The sequence below is a fragment of the Lycium ferocissimum genome, chromosome 1 (genome assembly GCF_029784015.1).
Source record: "Lycium ferocissimum isolate CSIRO_LF1 chromosome 1, AGI_CSIRO_Lferr_CH_V1, whole genome shotgun sequence".
NCBI classification, from domain to species: Eukaryota; Viridiplantae; Streptophyta; class Magnoliopsida; order Solanales; family Solanaceae; genus Lycium; species Lycium ferocissimum.
The window spans coordinates 18,663,678-18,669,679 of record NC_081342.1 but is presented as its reverse complement, the minus strand read 5'-3'; positions in this window follow the sequence as shown (position 1 = coordinate 18,669,679).

Below are 6,002 nucleotides of genomic sequence, written 5' to 3'. Positions count from 1 at the left end.
TATTATGTGATGAACCATAATGATATGATAAAGAATGAGTTAATGAATACTCTTCTTATTGACTTGGAGTAATCCCTTCTTTATGCTATTGATAAATTGATTCTTGAGTCTTGATATGACTTGTGACATAGTGACTTGTGTTCCTTGATATTGATTTATTTATTGTGGAACGGAAATACATTGTGATGAGAAAGATAATATAAATATGAAACGACACATTTGACAGGGGGTGAGGATGTGGCCTAGTTATGGGTTCATGATTCGAGGTCAGTTCCGGAGCGAGTGGTACATGGACAACATGGGTCCCCTGCAGGTCATGGCTATTTGGGCAAACAATACCATTTAGCATATGTGTATGGATATGTGACAGAGTTGAGATAATTCGTGAGTTACGGTTGTGTTGGTAATGACATGAGTTGAGTTACTTTTACTAATTTATATTTGTGTGGGCTTATCTTATTTCGGTGTTGATTCTTGTTGATAGTTTCATATGGTTATGTGTTGTTGTGCCTATCTGTCTATTCTATTGATTTTGTGACTGTATGCATGATACTAATCTTAGACAGTCTATGATATCTACCGGTACATAGTGTTTATACTGATACTACCTTGTTGCATTCTTTTGAGTGCAGATTGTGATCCAACGACATCTACCAGACCTCATATTTAGCGTGAGGCCAGTTTCCGATAGATTTGAGGGTGAGCTCCTATCCATGCCAGGCCGCCTGAAGATCTTCTGTTATTGATGTCTATTTCATTCCAGACATTACTTATGTTTTTCAGACAATTGTTATTTCCTTAGACAATTTATGTTTTAGAGTCCTTGTACGATGACTTCGGATCTTTGGGGTTGTAATAGTTAGATTTCTGCACTTTATTTATTTACTAGACAGTTTTATGCTTTAATTTTGGTTATTGATTTATAATTGTTTAAAATGGTTTGATAATTGGGTAAGGGTATGGTTCGCCCACTAGGAGATTTAATGTGGGTGCAACTCACGACTATTTGGGTCGGGACAACTTCATCTAATAACTTGAGCTAGGAATAGGAAAGTTAACTTGAGATTCAATTGGTTGTACTTAATATCACACTCTAAGGCTTGGAAAAGCTTAGAGTGAAATTCATTGATTTGGTTGGAAGACTTTCAATGAGATTTTAGAAATCATTATCTATTGGCATAGACTCGCTCTTATTTGTAAAATCGTAAAATATATAGGATCATTACTTGAAAGTCCCTTGTATCCATGCTTGCCATTGATCATTTTACCCGCTTTCTAGTTTAATTTTATCTTTGTTAGTTTTTAGATAAATAAAAAATCAAATATTGAAAAAGTGTTTGGCTTAGCGTAGTTGGTGATAAATCATTTACTTTCTTAATCGCCTTTATATTGTTCTCTGTGGACTCTACCCCGACTCATAGTTTGAGTAAATTATATTGCGACGACCGCGTACATTTTCTCTTTGAGGAGTGGATTTGGACGTTATCAAGTATAATGTAGAATTGAGAGTTTTTGTTGAATTGTACTGGTGACTTAACCCTCCCTGGGAGGTGCGCTCTTGACCTGGAAGAAAATCCTTGAGAGAACTTAGGTGTTTTTGTGCTTCCTTGTATGTAGTTTGATAGAGAGGCTTAACTAAGACAGCAATATGAGTTTTTTTGCTGTGGTTTTGTAACGTTTTCACTTGGTGATTCATACAATAGTTAGTTAAAAAAAAATGGGTAGCATTTTATTTGTAAAAAGTTTGGGTTAAAATAAAAGTTTCATGTCGACAAAATCTAATGAAAACATCATCTAAATTGGTTGAGTGACTTTTTTATGTGAAATGAAATAGTCGAGTGATTTTTTTGTTATAAAACAAAGATAAGTGACTTTCTAAGAGAATTATCAATAATTGAGTGACTATATGGGAAATCAATTCCACAAGACAAAGTGTCCTAGAATACAATGTGAAAGAATCGGGTAAGATTTTATGTTACCTAGAGCTATCAAAGAGCTGCCAATTGTGTGATGTAATAAACTAAAGCAACTTTCTGTGAGATCTTTTTTGTTTTTGGTTAACAGCTGGTTGGTTACCATATATCTTATAGCAAATTGTGAAATATATCTCACCAAATGAAAGATTAATCCGATTTCAATTGAAATGATTATAAATGTATCCATTTTAGAGGATTCCACATACGTATGTTGACATTTTAGAAAAATTCGAACAACATGACCTGGAACAGACAAAATATTAATTTTGAATAAGAATTGACGTGGTCCTCCCATTATTTCCATGCATGGAAAGTTTCATGAACCAACTTGTGAAGACTCTAGCCAGTCCACAAGCAGGGCAGAACTACAATACTTCTAATTATTGGTTCGTAGTTTTGCCCCATCCCTATATTTGTTACTACAAATTTTATTTAGACACTAATTAAATAATATCATATAACCTATTTTGACTAAAACTTAGAAAATCATATTTTAACATTAACAAATATAAAATTCTAAACAATTTAAGTTTGCTACTTCAACTTTGCCTTAATCTCCAACGAGATCAGATGAAATCCGATCATGAAGACGTCAAAAGATTTTTCCCAAATGTTGTGGTCCCTATATACCATTATATTACAATCTTGCTTTGAATTTAGGAAATTAATTTTCTTAATGGACAAGGTTTACCATCTCAGTGAGACTAGTATAATAGTAATTGTAATTCAAACTTAGGAACTGTTTGGACATGATTTGAAATCATAGTTTGAAATCATGTTTGAACCTATAATTTGAATTTCTTAAGTTGTATTTTTTCTTATAGACATAAAAACTCTACAAGTTGTGAAAACTATTAAAATATTCTCAATTCTTATACAATCTTACCAAATGAAATATCATAGCTCATAACAAAATTAATACGCTACTGTATGCGCTTTAAAAAAGATACAACATCAATTGATCAAACTTTAGTTTAAAAACAAAAAAAAATTAATATGAATAGTAATGTAACTATTCTTTAATATAATCTTCCCACATGGTAGACATAAATAAAGGTTGGTAAATGGTGATGGGAGTAATTGTTAAAAATATCTATCAACTTATGAATTTTTTTTTACAAAATATAAACTTAAAGTGTCAAGTTTTATATTTAAAAATTTTGAAACCATAAAATAAAATGCATATCCAAATGCTGATTTTATCTCATAATTTCAAATCATGATTTCAAATCGCATATCCAAACGCCTACTCACTTTCACACTTCACCTTAAATTTTTTGTAAGCATTATAGTGGTTATTCAATTATGATTCGCCTCCAAGATAATCTCAAAACAAACAGACATATGGTCCCGCTTTTCATACTTATCTTCCTTTTTCCTGTCCTATTAATAAGTGGGGTCGGGGTTATTTTGCACCAGGCATTGCAATTTTAGCATTTTTCTTCATTGTCACTTAAGTTTGTTATCATTTTATTTTTCTTTATCTAGTAATTAACTTGTTGGTCTAAATAAAGCAAAATGAGCATATATAAACGATTCAAATAATTAAATCTTGATGGATTTGGTACTAAAATATATTCATAACCAATCTCTAAAAAATATTATACAGTACTGTCGTCATGTATACTCAACTAGTTTTAACCTACGTGTGTTGCACGTGTGAACAACGTCAATTAAAAAATTGTATAAAAAAATGAATTGTTTTTAAATAAATTTGACAATAAGATAAATAAATTATCACTTTTTCACCCGATGGATCATCAACGTTCATTAAATCTTGAAAAATTAGTTATTTCACTAAAAAATATAAAATTAAATTGCCAAATATATATATTTTGCCTAATTGTTTTTACAGGAGATATAGTAGAAGGTTAGTGAGCTTATACTCGACAACACTAACAGATCTTTAAAAAGTTTAACAATTTTCAGTTTTCTTTTAACATTTTTTGTGGGATCAAGATTGCACAATTGATAGTCCACTTTGGTATTTTGATTTCTGTCTTGTTAGATATAAAATTACTTTGATAAACTATTTTTCTAGATTAAAATCTGCTATATTTTGTAAATTGTTGTTATGTTTGATAAATAAGAAAAGTATTCCTATGTGTAGTAATACGGAGTCTTATTTAGTTGTGATGGGTGGTTTTTCCTTTTTTATTTTTTATAATTCTTAAAGTTATTTCTTATTGCTTTAAGCCTTAGGAATTAGAAGGAAAAATTCTATTATATGGGAGGCACAAGTATTACGTGGTAGACAAAATTTGTGTGAGTCTCCTTTCATAATTTACCAAGTAGATTTTGGGTGCCACTTCAGCAAAAATTGGCCAAAGACTCATCCCCACTATAATTACTTGTGTGGAGAAATTTATAAACATGACAAGTGGAATATGGTGGGTCCACTATCAGCACGCGCTCTTTCACTTATTTTCCTTCGTTCTCTTCTTTTGTACTAATCATTTAGAATCATGCACTTAGAAAGAAGACAAAAAATAAAAAGTTAACCAAATCCAAACAAAAAAAAAAAAAAAACATAAGTAGTATTCACGCACGAAATTGCGTGAAAGGACCAAACTGCAAAAACACAGTTTTGGCCTTTCACGCACGAATTTTGTGCGTGAAACGGGGTGAAAAAAAAAAGAGAATATTGGTATCACGCACTAATTTTGTGCGTTAATGTTGAGGCTTCTTCTTTTTTTTTTTTTTTTTTGCGTTACCATTCCAATCACGTTTTTTTCCATACTTTGGGCAAAGATTAGTCATGTTTTAAAATCCCAAAATATCAATATTTTATATAAAACTTAATTTTTTTTTTTTGCGTACAATAATATCGGCTCATTACATCAAGTCCACCTAAATGTTTGGATCGTCGTTTTAGGGGTTCTAAAGTGCCCAAGTAAGTTTTGAAACTTGTAATATTTATAGGTTTTGATTTAAGTGTTTTAATAATAATTCATCCAATACGAGAGGTTTATACTAATTAAAAAATAATTCATTTCATTTAATTACAATACTAATTCAAAGCAATACAATAATAAATTACAATAACAATACAATCTTCAAGTTCTAGAGGCTCTATTCCAATCACGTTTTTTTCCATACTTTGGGCAAAGATTAGTCATGTTTTAAAATCCCAAAATATCAATATTTTATATAAAACTTAATTTTTTTTTGCGTACAATAATGTCGGCTCATTACATGCACAGTTTTGTGCGTGAAAAGGTAAAACAGTTTTGTCCCTTTCACGCACAAATTCTGTGCGTGAAAGTGTAAAATTTTTTTTTCCCCACTTTCACGCACAAATTTTAGGTTTAAGTCGTATTTTACACTTTCACTCACGCCAGCTTTTTGTGCGTGAAAGTAAAATCGGTTTGCCCCTTTAACGCATTTATTTTAGGGGGTTTATTTGCGCATTTTGTATTGCGCACCAATTTAATGCGCACTATAAGTATTGATTTGACAACACACCACGCATGACAATTTCTAGAATCTATGACACATAAAGGCTTGATTTGACAATACGTGCCGCATTATTTGCGCTTTTTTGTATTGCGCACCAATTTAATGCGCACTATAAGTATTGATTTGACAACACACCACGCATGACAATTTCGGGAATCTATGACACATAAAGGCTTGATTTGACAATACGTTGTCGCATTATTTGCGCGTTTTGTATCACAGACCAATTTAATGCGCACTATAAGGATTGATTTGACAATACGTTACCCGTGACAATTCAGAATTTATTTAACTTGAATGTTGGCGAGTGAAAAACTCATCAATTGCATAGGCCTAAGTCTTACAAGTCATAAAAAAAATCAAACTTCATTCAAAAAATGTCTCAAAATGCTTCGCGTGTTAAAGTTTCACTATTTTGGGATGGAGATATCGTCGAGGACAATTACTCCATTGTTATAGTATCAAACCAAAAGCCCATGTTAAATTTCCAACAACTTTAAGTTATGAAACACTAGTGGAGTTAGCATTTGCACGAAAGAATGAAAACTACACCCACCGAGTTTGGAA